Raw genomic sequence first — 17,663 nt, 5'->3', positions numbered from 1 at the left:
ATTTTAGAAAAACTATACAGACAGCTTAGATTTGATGTGCAACTACTAGAAAGACCGTTTCTGCTATAGTGGGAGGTAAAAATTTCATGTTCTGAAGCTTCCCTGCAAAGTTATGGCAGAATGCGTAAATCGTGTTTTCAGCCTGAGATAAGGTCGATTCCGGAACGCCAAACATAAAAGTGTTCATAACTTTGGAAAAACACTTCAAACAGCTTTGATTTGATGTGCACCAACTCGAAAGACCCTTTCTGCTATAGTGGGAGGTGAAATTTTCATGTTCTGAAGCTTCCCTGCAAAGTTATGGCACAATGCAGAAAACGCGTTTTCGGCCTGAGATAAGGTCGATTCAGGAACACCAAACATAAAAATGTTGAAATCTTTCGAAAAACACTTCAGACAGCTTAGATTTGATGTGCAACTACGAGAAAGACCCTTTCTGCTATAGTGGGACGTGAAAATTTCATGTTCTGAAGCTTCCCTGCAAAGTTATGGCACAATGCAGAAAACCTGTTTTCAGCCTGAGATAAGGTGGGTTCCGGAACACCAAACATAAAAATGTTGATAACTTTGGAAAAACACTTCAGACAGCTTAGATATGATGTGCAACTACTAGAAAAACCCTTTCGGCCATTGTGGGAGGTGAAAATGTCATGTTCTGAAGCTTCCCTGCAACGTTATGGCACAATGCGTAAAACGCGTTTTCAGCCTGACATAAGGTCGATTCCGGAATGCCAAACGAAAAAATGTTGATAACTTTGGAAAAACACTTCAGACAGCTTAGATTTATGTGCAACTACTGGAAAGACCCTTTCTGCTACAGTGGGAGGTTAAAATTTCATGTTCTGAAGCTTCCCTGCAAAGTTATGGCACAATGCAGAAAACGCGTTTTCAGCCTGAGATAAGGGGGGTTCCGGAACGCCAAACATAAAAATGTTGATAACTTTCGAAAAACACTACAGACAGCTTAGATTTGATGTGCAACTACTAGAAAGACCCTTTCTGCTATAGTGGGAGATGAACATTTCATGTTCTGAAGCTTCCGTGCAAAGTTATGGGACAATGCAGAAAACGATTTTTCATCCTGAGATAAGGTCGATTCCGGAACGCCAAACATAAAAATGTTGATAACTTTCCAAAAACGCTTCAGACAGCTTAGATTTGATATGCAACTACTAGAACGACCCTTTCTGCTATAGTGGGACGTGAAAATTTCATGTTCTGAAGCTTCCCTGCAAAGTTATGGCAAAATATGTAAAACGCGTTTTCAGACTGAGATAAGGTGGGTTCCGGAACGCCAAACATAAAAATGTTGATAACTTTAGAAAAACACTTCAAGACAGCTTAGATTTGATGTGCAACTACTAGAAATACCCTTTCTGCTCTAGTGGGAGGTGGAAATTTCATGTTCTTAAGCTTCCCTGCAAAGTTATGGCACAATGCAGAAAACGCGTTTTCAGCCGGAGATAAGGTCAATTCCGAAACGCCAAACATAAAAATGTTGATAACTTTGGAAAAACACTTTCGACAGCATAGATTTGATGTGCAATTACTAGAAAGACCCTTTCTGCTATAGTGGGAGGTTAAAATTTCATTTTCTGAAGCTTCCCTGCAAAGTTATGGCACAATGCGTTAAACGCATTTTCAGCCTGAGATGAGGTTGATTTCAAATCGCCAAACATAAAAATGTTGATAATTTTAGAAAAACTATACAGACAGCTTAGATTTGATGTGCAACTACTAGAAAGACCGTTTCTGCTATAGTGGGAGGTAAAAATTTCATGTTCTGAAGCTTCCCTGCAAAGTTATGGCAGAATGCGTAAATCGTGTTTTCAGCCTGAGATAAGGTCGATTCCGGAACGCCAAACATAAAAGTGTTCATAACTTTGGAAAAACACTTCAAACAGCTTTGATTTGATGTGCACCAACTCGAAAGACCCTTTCTGCTATAGTGGGAGGTGAAATTTTCATGTTCTGAAGCTTCCCTGCAAAGTTATGGCACAATGCAGAAAACGCGTTTTCGGCCTGAGATAAGGTCGATTCAGGAACACCAAACATAAAAATGTTGATAACTTTCGAAAAACACTACAGACAGCTTAGATTTGATGTGCAACTACTAGAAAGACCCTTTCTGCTATAGTGGGAGATGAACATTTCATGTTCTGAAGCTTCCCTGCAAAGTTATGGGACAATGCAGAAAACGATTTTTCATCCTGAGATAAGGTCGATTCCGGAACGCCAAACATAAAAATGTTGATAACTTTCGAAAAACGCTTCAGATAGCTTAGATTTGATATGCAACTACTAGAACGACCCTTTCTGCTATAGTGGGACGTGAAAATTTCATGTTCTGAAGCTTCCCTGCAAAGTTATGGCAAAATATGTAAAACGCGTTTTCAGACTGAGATAAGGTGGGTTCCGGAACGCCAAACATAAAAATGTTGATAACTTTAGAAAAACACTTCAAGACAGCTTAGATTTGATGTGCAACTACTAGAATGACCTTTTCTGCTATAATGGAAGGTTAAAATTTCATGTTGTGAAGCTTCCCTGCAAAGTTATGGCACAATGCAGAAAACACGTTTTCAGCCGGAGATAAGGTCGATTCCGAAACGCCAAACATAATAATGTTGATAACTTTGCAAAAACACTTTCGACAGCTTAGATTTGATGTGCAACTACTAGAAAGACCCTTTCTGCTATAGTGGGAGGTTAAAATTTCATTTTCTGAAGCTTCCCTGCAAAGTTATGGCACAATGCGTGAAACGCGTTTTCAGCCTGAGATGAGGTTGATTTCAGAACGCCAAACATAAAAATGTTGAGAACTTTAGAAAAACACTTCAGACAGCTAAGATTTGATTTGCAACTACTAGAAAGACCCATTCTGCTATAGTGGGAGGTTAAAATTTCATGTTCTGAAGCTTCCCTGCAAAGTTATGGCACAATGCAGAAAACGCGTTTTCAGCCTGAGATAAGGTCGATTCCGGAACGCCAAACGTAAAAATGTTGATAACTTTGGAAAAACACTTCAGACAGCTTAGATTTGATGTGCATTTACTAGAAAGACCCTTTCTGCTATAGTGGGAGGTGAAATTTTCATGTTCTGAAGCTTCCCTGCAAAGTTATGGCACAATGCAGAAAACGCGTTTTCGGCCTGAGATAAGGTCGATTCAGGAACACCAAACATAAAAATGTTGAAATCTTTCGAAAAACACTTCAGACAGCTTAGATTTGATGTGCAACTACGAGAAAGACCCTTTCTGCTATAGTGGGACGTGAAAATTTCATGTTCTGAAGCTTCCCTGCAAAGTTATGGCACAATGCAGAAAACCTGTTTTCAGCCTGAGATAAGGTGGGTTCCGGAACACCAAACATAAAAATGTTGATAACTTTGGAAAAACACTTCAGACAGCTTAGATATGATGTGCAACTACTAGAAAAACCCTTTCGGCCATTGTGGGAGGTGAAAATGTCATGTTCTGAAGCTTCCCTGCAACGTTATGGCACAATGCGTAAAACGCGTTTTCAGCCTGACATAAGGTCGATTCCGGAATGCCAAACGAAAAAATGTTGATAACTTTGGAAAAACACTTCAGACAGCTTAGATTTATGTGCAACTACTGGAAAGACCCTTTCTGCTACAGTGGGGGGTTAAAATTTCATGTTCTGAAGCTTCCCTGCAAAGTTATGGCACAATGCAGAAAACGCGTTTTCAGCCTGAGATAAGGGGGGTTCCGGAACGCCAAACATAAAAATGTTGATAACTTTCGAAAAACACTACAGACAGCTTAGATTTGATGTGCAACTACTAGAAAGACCCTTTCTGCTATAGTGGGAGATTAACATTTCATGTTCTGAAGCTTCCGTGCAAAGTTATGGGACAATGCAGAAAACGATTTTTCATCCTGAGATAAGGTCGATTCCGGAACGCCAAACATAAAAATGTTGATAACTTTCGAAAAACGCTTCAGACAGCTTAGATTTGATATGCAACTACTAGAACGACCCTTTCTGCTATAGTGGGACGTGAAAATTTCATGTTCTGAAGCTTCCCTGCAAAGTTATGGCAAAATATGTAAAACGCGTTTTCAGACTGAGATAAGGTGGGTTCCGGAACGCCAAACATAAAAATGTTGATAACTTTAGAAAAACACTTCAAGACAGCTTAGATTTGATGTGCAACTACTAGAAATACCCTTTCTGCTCTAGTGGGAGGTGGAAATTTCATGTTCTTAAGCTTCCCTGCAAAGTTATGGCACAATGCAGAAAACGCGTTTTCAGCCGGAGATAAGGTCAATTCCGAAACGCCAAACATAAAAATGTTGATAACTTTGGAAAAACACTTTCGACAGCATAGATTTGATGTGCAATTACTAGAATGACCCTTTCTGCTATAGTGGGAGGTTAAAATTTCATTTTCTGAAGCTTCCCTGCAAAGTTATGGCACAATGCGTTAAACGCATTTTCAGCCTGAGATGAGGTTGATTTCAAATCGCCAAACATAAAAATGTTGATAATTTTAGAAAAACTATACAGACAGCTTAGATTTGATGTGCAACTACTAGAAAGACCGTTTCTGCTATAGTGGGAGGTAAAAATTTCATGTTCTGAAGCTTCCCTGCAAAGTTATGGCAGAATGCGTAAATCGTGTTTTCAGCCTGAGATAAGGTCGATTCCGGAACGCCAAACATAAAAGTGTTCATAACTTTGGAAAAACACTTCAAACAGCTTTGATTTGATGTGCACCAACTCGAAAGACCCTTTCTGCTATAGTGGGAGGTGAAATTTTCATGTTCTGAAGCTTCCCTGCAAAGTTATGGCACAATGCAGAAAACGCGTTTTCGGCCTGAGATAAGGTCGATTCAGGAACACCAAACATAAAAATGTTGAAAACTTTCGAAAAACACTTCAGACAGCTTATATTAGATGTGCAACTACTAGAAAGACCCTTTCTGCTACAGTGGGAGGTGAAAATTTCATGTTCTGAAGCTTCCCTACAAAGTTATGCCACAATGCAGGAAACGCGTTTTCAGCCTGAGATAAGGTGGGTTCCAGAACGCCAAACATAAAAATGTTGATAACTTTGGAAAACAACTTCAGACAGCTTAGATTTGATGTGCAACTACTAGAAAGACCCTTTCTGCGATAGTGGGAGGTGAAAATGTCATGTTCTGAAGCTTCCCTGCAAAGTTATGGCAAAATATGTAAAGCGCGTTTTCAGGCTGAGATAAGGTCGATTCCGAAACGCCAACCATAAAAATGTTGAAAACTTTGGAAAAACACTTTCGACAGCTTAGATTTGATGTGCAACTACGAGAAAGACCCTTTCTGCTATAGTGGGAGGTTAAAATTTCATGTTCTGAAGCTTCCCTGCAAAGTTATGGCACAATGCAGAAAACTCGTGTTCAGCCTCACATAAGGTCAATTCCGGAACGCCAAACATAAAAATGTTAATAACTTCGGAAAGACACTTCAGACAGCTTAGATTTGATGTGCAAGTACTAGAAAGACCCTTTCTGGTATAGTGGGAGGTGAAAATTTCATGTTCTGAAGCTTTCCTGCAAAGTTATGGCACAATGCGTAAAACGCGTTTTCAGCCTGAGATAAGGTCGATTCCGGAACGCCATACATAAAAATGTTGATAACTTTGGAAAAACACTTCAAACAGCTTAGATTTGATGTGCAACTACTAGAAAGACCCTTTCTGCTATAGTGGGAGGTGAAAATTTCATGTTCTGGAGCTTACCTACAAAGTTTTGGCACAATGCAGAAAACGCGTTTTCATCCTCAGATAAGGTCGATTCCGGAACGCCAAACATCAAAATGTTGATAACTTTGGAAAAACACTTCAGACAGCTTAGATTTGATGTGCAACTACTAGAAAGACCCTTTCTGCTATAGTGGGAGGTGAAAATTTCATGTTCTGAAGCTTTCCTGCAAAGGTATGGCACAATGTGTAAAATGCGTTTTCAGCCTGAGAAAAGGTCGATTCAGGAACACCAAACATAAAAATGTTGAAAACTTTCGAAAAACACTTCAGACAGCTTAGATTTGATGTGCAACTACGAGAAAGACCCTTTCTGCTATAGTGGGAGGTGAAAATTTCATGTTCTGAAGCCTCCCTGCAAAGTCATGGCACAATGCAGAAAACCTGTTTTCAGCCTGAGATAAGGTGGTTTCCAGAACGCCAAACATAAAAATGTTGATAACTTTGGAAAAACACTTCAGACAGCTTAGATTTGATGTGCAACTACGAGAAATACCCTTTCTGATATAGTGGGAGGAGAAAATTTCATGTTCTGAAGTCGCCCTGCAAAGTTATGGCACAATGCAGAAAACGCGTTTTCAGCCTGAGATAAGGTGGGTTCCAGAACGCCAAACATAAAAATGTTGATAACTTTGGAAAAACACTTCAGACAGTTTAGATTTGATGTGCAACTACGAGAAACACCCATTCTGCTATAGTGGGAGGTGAAAATATCATGTTCTGAAACTTCCCTGCAAAGCTATGGCACAATGCGTAAAACCCGTTTTCAGCCTGAGATGAGGTTGATTTCAGAACGCCAAAGATAAAAATGTTGATAACTCCGGAAAAACTCTACAGACAGCTTAGATTTGATGTGCAACTATTAGAAATACCCTTTCTGCTATAGTTGGAGGTGAAAATTTCATGTTCTGAAGTCTCCCTGCAAAGTTATGGCACAATGCAGAAAACGCGTTTTCAGCCTGAGATATGGTGGGTTCCAGAACGCCAAACAAAAAAATGTTGATAACTTTGGAAAAACACTTCAGACAGCTTAGATTTGATGTGCAATTACGAGAAAGACCCTTTCTGCTATAGTGGGAGGTAAAAATTTCATGTTCTGAAGCTTTCCTGCAAAGTTATGGCAAATTGTGTAAAACGCGTTTTCAGCCTGAGATAAGGTTGTTTCTGGAACGCCAAACATAAGAATGGTGTTAACTTTGGAAAAACACTTCAAACAGCTTAGATTTGATGTGCAACTACTAGAAATACCCTTTCTGATATAGTGGGAGGAGAAAATTTCATGTTCAGAAGTCGCCCTGCAAAGTTATGGCACAAAGCAGAAAACGCGTTTTCAGCCTGAGATAAGGTGGGTTCCAGAACGCCAAAAATAAAAATGTTGATAACTTTGGAAAAACACTTCAGACAGCTTAGATTTGATGTGCAACTACTAGAAAGACCCTTTCTGCTATAGTGGGAGGTGAAAATTTCATGTTCTGAGGCTTTCCTGCAAAGTTATGGCAAATTGCGCAAAACGCGTTTTCAGCCGGAGATAAGGTTGTTTCTGGAACTTTGGAAAAACACTTCAAACAGCTTAGATTTGATGTGCAACTACTAGAAAGAACCTTTCTGCTATAGTTGGACGTGGAAATTTCATGTTCTTAAGTTTCCCTGCAAAGTTATGGCACAATGCAGAAAACACGTTTTCAGTCTGAGATAAGGTTGATTCCGGAACGCCAAACATAAGAATGTTGATAACTTTGGAAAAAAACTTCAGACTACTTAGATTTGATGTGCATTATTAGAAATACCCTTTCTGATATAGTGGGAGGTGAAAATTTCATGTTCTGAAGCTTCCCTGCAAAGTTATGACACAATGCAGAAAACGCGTTTTCAGCCTCAGATAAGGTCGATTCCGGAACGCCAAACATCAAAATGTAGATAACTTTGGAAAAACACTACAGACAGCTTAGATTTGATGTGCAACTACTAGAAAGACCCTTTCTGCTATAGTGGGAGGTGAAAATTTCATGTTCTGAAGCTTCCCTGCAAAGTCATGGCACTATGCAGAAAACCTGTTTTCAGCCTGAGATAAGGTGGTTTCCAGAACGCCAAACATAAAAATGTTGATAACTCAGGAAAAACTCTACAGACAGCTTAGATTTGATGTGCAACTACTAGAAAGACCCTTTCTGCTATAGTGGGAGGAGAAAATTTCATGTTCTAAAGCTTCCCTGCAAAGTTATGGGACAATGCAGAAAACGCGTTTTAAGCGTGAGATAAGGTGAGTTCCGGAACGCCAAACATAAAAATGTTGATAACTTTGGAAAAACACATCAGACAGCTTAGATTTGATGTGCAACTACTGGAAAGACCCTTTCTGCTATAGTGGGAGGTGAAAATTTCATGTTCTGATGCTGCCCTGCAAAGTTATGGCACAATGCAGAAAACGCGTTTTCGGCCTGAGATAAGGTCGATTCAGGAACACCAAACATAAAAATGTTGAAAACTTTCGAAAAACACTTCAGACAGCTTAGATTTGATGTGCAACTACGAGAAAGACCCTTTCTGCTATAGTGGGAGGTGAAAATATCATGTTCTGAAGCTTCCCTGCAAAGTTATGGCACAATGCGTTAAACGCGTTTTCAGCCTGAGATGAGGTTGATTTCAGAACGCCAAACATAAAAATGTTGATAACTCAGGAAAAACTCTACAGACAGCTTAGATTTGATGTGCAACTACTAGAAACACCCTTTCTGCTATAGTGGGAGGTGAAAATTTCATGTTCTGAGGCTTTCCTGCAAAGTTATGGCAAATTGCGTATAACGCGTTTTCAGCTTGAGATAAGGTTGATTCCGGATCGCCAAACATAAGAATGTTGATAACTTTGGAAAAACACTTCAGACAGCTTAGATTTGATGTGCAACTATTAGAAATACCCTTTCTGATATAGTGGGAGGTGAAAATTTCATGTTCTGAAGCATCCCTGCAAAGTTATGATACAATGCAGAAAACGCGTTTTCAGCCTCAGATAAGGTCGATTCCGGAACGCCAAACATCAAAATGTAGATAACTTTGGAAAAACACTTCAGACAGCTTAGATTTGATGTGCAACTACTAGAAAGACCCTTTCTGCTATAGTGGGAGGTGAAAAATTCATGTTCTGAAGCTTTCCTGCAAAGTTATGGCGCAATGTTAAAATGTGTTTTCAGCCTGAGAAAAGGTCGATTCAGGAACACCAAACATAAAAATGTTGAAAACTTTCGAAAAACACTTCAGACAGCTTAGATTTGATGTGCAACTACGAGAAAGACCCTTTCTGCTATAGTGGGAGGTGAAAATTTCATGTTCTGAAGCTTCCCTGCAAAGTTATGGCAAAATATGTAAAACGCGTTTTCAGGCTGAGATAAGGTGGGTTCCGGAACGCCAAACATAAGAATGTTGATAACTTTGGAAAAACACTTCAGACAGCTTAGATTTGATGTGCAACTACTAGAAAGACCCTTTCTGTTATAGCGGGATGTTAAAATTTCATGTTCTGAAGCTTCCCTGCAAAGTTATGGCAAAATATGTAAAACGCGTTTTCAGGCTGAGATAAGGTGGGTTCCGGAACGCCAAACATAAAAATGTTGATAACTTTCGAAAAACACTTCAGACAGCTTAGATTTGATGTGCAACTACTCGAAAGAACCTTTCTGCTGTAGTGGGAGGTGAAAATTTCATGTTCTGAAGCTTCCCTGCAAAGTTATGGCACAATGCAGAAAACGCGTTTTCAGCCTGAGATAAGGTGGGTTCCAGAGCGGCAAACATAAAAATGTTGATATCTTTGGAAAAACACTTCAGACAGCTTAGATTTGATGTGCAACTACTAGAAACACCCTTTCTGATATAGTGGGAGGAGAAAATTTCATGTTCTGAAGTCGCCCTGCAAAGTTATGGCACAATGCAGAAAATGCGTTTTCAGCCTGAGATAAGGTGGGTTCCAGAACGCCAAAAATAAAAATGTTGATAACTTTGGAAAAACACTTCAGACAGCTTAGATTTGATGTGCAACTACTAGAAAGACCCTTTCTGCTATAGTGGGAGGTGAAAATTTCATGTTCTGAGGCTTTCCTGCAAAGTTATGAAACAATGCAGGAAACGCGTTTTCAGCCTGAGATAAGGTCGATTCCGAAACGCCAAGCATAAAAATGTTGATAACTTTGGAAAAACACTTTCGACAGCTTAGATTTGATGTGCAACTACTAGAAAGACCCTTTCTGCTATAGTGGGACGTGAAAATTTCATGTTCTGAAGCTTCCCTGCAAAGTTATGGCACAATGCAGAAAACGCGTTTTCAGCTTGAGATAAGGTGGGTTCCGGAACACCAAACATAAAAATGTTGATAACTTTCGAAAAACACTTCAGACAGCTTAGATTTGATGTGCAAATACTAGAAAGACCTTTTCTGCTATAGTGGGACGTGAAAATTTCATGTTCTGAAGCTTCCTTGCAAAGTTATGGCACAATGCAGAAAACGCGTTTTCAGCCTGAGATAAGGTAGATTCCGGAACGGCATACATAAAAATGTTTATAACTTTGGAAAAAAATAATCAGACAGCTTAGATTTGATGTGCAACTACTAGAAAGACCCTTTCTGCTATAGTGGGAGGTTAAAATTTCATGTTCTGAAGCTTCCATGCAAAGTTATGGCACAATGCAGACAACGCGTTTTCAGCCTGAGATAAGGTCGATTCTGGAACGCCCATCATAAAAATGTTGATAACTTCCGAAAAACACTTCAGACAGCTTAGATTTGATGTGCAACTACTAGAAAGACCCTTTCTGCTCTAGTGGGATGTGAAAATTTCATGTTCTGAAGCTTCCCTGCAAAGTTTTGACACAATGCCGAAAACGCGTTTTCAGCCTGAGATAAGGTGGGATCTGGAACGCCAAACATAAAAATGTTGATACTTTAGAAAAACACTTCAGACAGCTTAGATTTGATGTGCAACTACTAGAAAGACCCTTTCTGCTATAGTGGGAGGTGAAAATTTCTTTTTCTGAAGCTTCCCTGCAAAGTTATGGCACAATGCGTAAAACGCGTTTTCAGCCTGAGATAAGGTCGATTCCGGAACGCCAAACATAAAAATGTTGATAACTTTGGAAAAACACATCAGACAGCTTAGATTTGATGTGCAACTACTAGAAAGACCCTTTCTGCTATAGTGGGAGGTTAAAATTTCATGTTCTGAAGCTTCCCAGGAAAGTTATGGGACAATGCAGAAAACGCATTTTCATCCTGAGATAAGGTCGATTCCGGAACGCCAAACATAAAAATGTTGATAACTTTCGAAAAACACTTCAGACAGCTTAGATTTGATGTGCAACTACTAGAAAGACCCTTTCTGCTATAGTGGGTGCTGAAAATTTCATGTTCTGAAGCTTCCTTGCAAAGTTAGGGCACAATGCACAAAACACGTTTTCAGCCTGAGATAAGGTTGATTCCGGAACGCCAAACATAAAAATGTTGATAACTTTGGAAAAACACTTCAGACTGCTTAGATTTGATGTGCAACTACTAGAAAAACCCTTACTGCTATAGTGGGAGGTGAAAATTTCTTTTTCTGAAGCTTCCCTGCAAAGTTATGGCACAATGCAGAAATCACGTTTTCAGCTTGAGATAAGGTGGGTTCCGGAACGCCAAACATAAAAATGTTGATAACTTTGGAAAAACACTTCAGACAGCTTAGATTTGATGTGCAACTACTAGAAAGACCCTTTCTGCTATAGTGGGACGTGAAAATTTCATGTTCTGAACCTTCCCTCCAAAGTTATGGCACAATGCCGAAAACGCGTTTTCAGTCTGAGATAAGGTGGGTTCCGGAACGCCAAACTTAAAAATGTTGATAACTTTGGAAAAACACTTCAGACAGCTTTGATTTGATGTGCAACTACTAGAAAGACCCTTTCTGCTATAGTGGGAGGTGAACATTTCATGTTCTGAAGCTTCCCAGCAAAGTTATGGCACAATGCAGAAAACGCGTTTTCAGCTTGAGATAAGGTGGGTTCCGGAACGCCAAACATAAAAATGTTGATAACTTTTGAAAAACACTTCAGACAGCTTAGATTTGATGTGCAACTACTAGAAAGACCCTTTCTGCTATAGTGGGAGGTGAAAATTTCATTTTCTGAAGCTTACCTACAAAGTTATGGCACAATGCGTAAAACGCGTTTTCAGCCTGAGATAAGGTCGATTCCGGAACGCCAAACATACAAATGTTGATAACTTTCGAAAAACACTTCAGACAGCTTAGATTTGATGTGCAACTACTAGAAAGACCCTTTCTGCTGTAGTGGGAGGTTAAAATTTCATGTTCGGAAGCTTCCATGCAAAGTTATGGCACAATGCAGACAACGCGTTTTCAGCCTGAGATAAGGTCGATTCTGGAACGCCAAACATAAAAATGTTGATAACTTTCGAAAAACACTTCAGACAGCTTAGATTTGATGTGCAACTACTAGAAAAACCCTTTCTGCTATAGTGGGAGGTTAAAATTTCACTTTCTGAAGCTTCCCTGCAAAGTTATGGCACAAAGCGTAAAAAGCGTTTTCTGCCTGAGATAAGGTCGATTCCGGAACGCCAAACATAAAAATGTTGATAACTTTGGGAAAACACTTCAGACATCTTAGTTTTGATGTGCAACTACTAGAAGGACCCTTTCTGCTATAGTGGGAGGTTAAAATTTCAAGTTCTGAAGCCTCCCTGCAAAGTTATGGCACAATGCGTAAAACGCGTTTTCAGCTTGAGATAAGGTGGGTTCCGGAACGCCAAACATAAAAATGTTGGTAACTTTAGAAAAACACTTCAGACAGCTTAGATTTGATGTGCAACTACTAGAAAGACCTTTTCTACTATAGTGGGACGTGAAAATTTCATGTTCTGAAGCTTCCCTGCAAAGTTATGGCACAATGCCGAAAACGCGTTTTCAGCCTGAGATAAGGTGGGTTCCGGAACGCCAAACATAAAAATGTTCATAACTTTGGAAAAACACTTCAGACAGCTAACATTTGATGTGCAAATACTAGAAAGACCCTTTCTGCTATAGTGGGAAGTGAAAATTTCATGTTCTGAATCTTCCCTGCGAAGTTATGGGACAATGCAGAAAACGATTTTTCATCCTGAGATAAGGTCGATTCCGGAACGCCAAACATAAAAATGTTGATAACTGTGGAAAAACACTTCAGACAGGTTAGATTTGATCAGCAACTACGAGAAGGAACCTTTCTGCGATAGTGGGAGGTGAAAATTTCATGTTCTAAAGCTTCCCTGAAAAGTTATGGCACAATGCAGAAAACGCGTTTTCAGCCTGAGATAAGGTGGGTGCCAGAACGCCAAACATAAAAATGTTGAGAACTTTGGAAAAACACTTCAGACAGCTTAGATTTGATGTGCAACTTCTGGAAAGACCCTTTCTGCTATAGTGGGAGTTGAAAATTTCATGTTCTGAAGCTTCCCTGCAAAGTTATGGCGCATTGCAGAAAACGCTTTTTCAGCCTGAGATAAGATCGATTTCGGAACGCCAAACATAAAAATGTTTATAACTTTGGAAAAACACTTCAGACAGCTTAGATTTGATGTGCAACTACTAGAAAGACCCTTTCTGCTATAGTGGGATGTTTAAATGTCATGTTGTGAAGTTTCCCTTCAAAGTTATGGCACAATGCAGAAAAGGTGTTTTCAATGAGGTGCGATCCGGAACGCCAAACATAAAAATGTTGATAACTTTCGAAAAACACTTCAGACAGCTTAGATTTGTTATGCAACTACTAGAAAGACCCTTTCTGCTATAGTGGGAGGTGAAAATTTCATATTCTGCAGCTTTCCTGCAAAGTGATGGCACAATGCAGAAAATGCGTTTTCAGCCTGAGATAAGTTTGATTCCGGAACGCCAAACATAGGAATGTTGATAACTGTGGAAAAACACGTCAAACAGCTTCGATTTGATGTGCAACTACTAGAAAGACCCTTTCTGCTATAGTGGGAGTTGAAAATTTCATGTTCTGAAGCTTCCCTGCAAAGTTATCGCACAATGCAGAAAACGCATTATCAGCCTGAGATAAGGTGGGTTCCGGAACGCCAAACAAAAAAATATGATAACTTTGGAAAAACACTTCAGACAGCTTAGATTTGATGTGCAACTACTAGAAAGACCCTTTCTGCTATAGTGGCAGGTTAAAATTTCATTTTCTGAAGCTTCCCTGCAAAGTTATGGCGCAATGCAGAAAAGGCGTTTTCAGCCTGAGATAAGGTTGATTCCGGAACGCCAAACATAAGAATGTTGATAACTTTGGAAAAACACTTCAGACTGCTTAGATTTGATGTGCAATTACTAGAAAGACCCTTTCTGCTATAGTGGGATGTGAGATTTTCATGTTCTGAAGCTTCCCTGCAAAGTTATGTCACAATGCAGAAAACGCGTTTTCAGCCTCACATAAGGTCAATTCCGATACGCCAAACATAAAAATGTTGATAACTTCGGAAAAACACTTCAGACAGCTTAGATTTGATGTCCAACTACGAGAAAGACCCTTTCTGCTATAGTGGGAAATGAACATTTCATGATCTGAAGCTTTCTTGCAAAGTTATGGCACAATGCAGAAAACGCATTTTCAGCCTGAGATAAGGTCGATTCAGGAACACCAAACATAAAAATGTTGAAAACTTTCGAAAAACACTTCAGACAGCTTAGATATGATGTGCAACTACGAGAAAGACCCTTTCCGCTATAGTGGTAGGTGAAAATTTCATGTTCTGAAGCTTCGCTGCAAAGTTATGGCACAATGCGTAAAACTCGTTTTCAGCCTGAGAGGAGGTTGATTTCAGAACGCCAAACGTAAAAATGTTGATAACTTTCGAAAAACACTTCAGACAGCTTAGATTTGATGTGCAACTACTAGAAAGACCCTTTCTGCTATAGTGGGAGTTTAAAATTTCATGTTCTGAAGCTTTCCTGCAAAGTTATGGCACAATGCAGAAAAGGCGTTTTCAGCTTGAGATAAGGTGGGTTCCGGAACGCCAAACATAAAAGTGTTGATAACTTTGGAAAAACACTTCAGACAGCTTAGATTTGATGTGCAACTACTAGAAAGACCCTTTCTGCTATAATGGGAGGTGAACATTTCATGTTCTGAAGCTTCCCTGAGAAGCTATGGCACAATGCGGAAAACGCGTTTTCAGCCTGAGATAAGGTGGGTTCCGGAACGCCAATCGTAGAAATGTTGATTACTTTGGAACAACACTTCAGACAGCTTAGATTTGATGTGCAACTACTAGAAAGACCCTTTCTGCTATAGTGGGAGGTCAAAATTTCATAATCTGAAGCTTCCCTGGAAAGTTATGGGACAATGCAGAAAACGATTTTTCATCGTGAGATAAGGTCGATTCCGGAACGCCAAACATAAAAATGTTGATAACTTTCGAAAAACACTTCAGACAGCTTAGATTTGATGTGCAACTACTAGAAAGACCCTTTCTGCTACAGTGGGACGTGAAAATTTCATGTTCTGAAGCTTCCCTGCAAAGTTATGGCACAATGCAGAAAACGCGTTTTCAGCTTGAGATAAGGTATGTTCCAGAACGCCAATCGTAAAAATGTTGATTACTTTGGAACAACACTTCAGACAGCTTAGATTTGATGTGCAACTACTAGAAAGACCCTTTCTGCTATAGTGGGAGGTCAAAATATCATGTTCTGAAGCTTCCCTGGAAAGTTATGGGACAATGCAGAAAACAATTTTTCATCGTGAGATAAGGTCGATTCCGGAACGCCAAACGTAAAAATGTTGATAACTTTGGAAAAACACTTCAGACAGCTTAGATTTGATGTGCAACTACTAGAAAGACCCTTTCTGCTATAGTGGGAGGTCAAAATTTCATTTTCTGAAGCTTCCCTGGAAAGTTATGGGACAATGCAGAAAACGATTTTTCATCCTGAGATAAGGTCGATTCCGGAACGCCAAACTTAAAAATGTTGATAACTTTCGAAAAACACTTCAGACCGCTTAGATTTGATGTGCAACTACTAGAAAGACTCTTTCGCCTATAGTGGGAGGTCAAAATTTCATATTCTGAAGCTTCCCTGGAAAGTTATGAGACAATGCAGAAAACGATTTTTCATCGTGACATAAGGTCGATTCCGGAACGCCAAACATAAAAATGTTGATAACTTTCGAAAATCACTTCAGACATCTTTGATTTGATGTGCAACTACTAGAAAGACCCTTTCTGCTATAGTGGGATATGAAAATTTCGTATTCTGAAGATTCCCTGCAAAGTTATGGCAGAATGCGTAAATCGCGTTTTCAGCCTGAGATAAGATCGATTCCGGAAAGCCAAACATAAAAATGTTGATAAGTTTAGAAAAACACTTCAGACAGCTTAGATTTGATGTGCAACTACTGGAAAAAGCCTTTCTGCTATAGTGGGAGTTGAAAATTTCATGTTCTGAAGCTTTCCTGCACAGTTATGACACAATGCGTCAAACGCGTTTTCAGCCTGAGACAAGGTTGATTCCGGAACGCCAAACATAAAAATGTTCATAATTTTGGAAAAACACTTCAAACAGCTTAGATTTGATGTGCAACTACTAGAAAGACCCTTTCTGCTATAGTGGGAGGTGAAAATTTCATGTTCTGAAGTTTCCCTGCAAAGTTATGGCACAATGCAGAAAACGCGTTTTCAGCCAGAGATAAGGTCGATTCTGGAATGCCAAACATAAAAATGTTGATAACTTTGGAAAAACACTTCAGACAGCTTAGATTTGATGTGCAACTACTAGAAAGACACTTTCTGCTATAGTGGGATGTTAAAATTTCATCTTCTGAAGCTTCCCTGCAAAGTTATGGCAAAATATGTAAAAGGCGTTTTCAGCCTGAGATAAGGTCGATTCCGGAAAGCCAAACATAAAAATATTGATAACTTTGGAAAAACACTTCAGACAGCTTAGATTTGATGTGCAACTACTAGAAAGACCCTTTCTGCTATAGTGGGAGTTGAAAATTTCATGTTCTGAAGCTTTCCTGCAAAGTTATGGCACAATGCGTAAAACGCGTTTTCAGCCTGAGATAAGGTTGATTCCGGATCGCCAAACATAAGAATGTTGATAACTTTGGAAAAACACTTCAGACAGCTTAGATTTGATGTGCAACTACTAGAAAGACCCTTTCTGCTATAGTGAGATGTTAAAATTTCATGTTCTGAAGCTTCCCTGCAAAGTTATGGCAAAATATGTAAAACGCATTTTCAGCCTGAGATAAGGTTGTTTCTGGAACGCCAAACATAAGCTTCCCTGCAAAGTTATGGCACAATGCAGAAAACGCGTTTTTAGCCTGAGATAAGGTGGGTTCCAGAACGCCAAACATAAAAATGTTGATAACTTTGGAAAAACACTTCAGACAGCTTAGATTTGATGTGCAACTCCTCGAAAGACCCTTTCTGCTATAGTGGGAGGCGAACATTTCATGTTCTGAAGCATCCCTGCAAAGTTATGCAACAATCCAGGAAACGCGTTTTCAGCCTGAGATAAGGTCGATTCCGGAACGCCAAACATAAAAATATTGATAACTTTGGAAAAACACTTCAGACAGCTTAGATTTGATGTGCAACTACTAGAAAGACCCTTTCTGCTATAGTGGGAGGTGAAAATTTCATGTTCTGAAGCTTCCCTGCAAAGTTATGGCACAATGCAGAAAACGCGTTTTCAGCCTGAGATAAGGTTGATTCCGGAACGCCAAACATAAAAATGTTGATAACTTTGGAAAAACACTTCAAACAGCTTAGATTTGATGTGCAACTACTAGAAAGACCCTTTCTGCTACAGTGGGATGCTGAAATGTCATGTTCTGATGTTTCCCTGCAAAGTTATGGCACAATGCAGAAAAC

Source organism: Synchiropus splendidus, chromosome 16, assembly GCF_027744825.2.
Source record: "Synchiropus splendidus isolate RoL2022-P1 chromosome 16, RoL_Sspl_1.0, whole genome shotgun sequence".
Classification (NCBI taxonomy): Eukaryota; Metazoa; Chordata; class Actinopteri; order Syngnathiformes; family Callionymidae; genus Synchiropus; species Synchiropus splendidus.
This window is presented reverse-complemented; position numbering follows the sequence as displayed.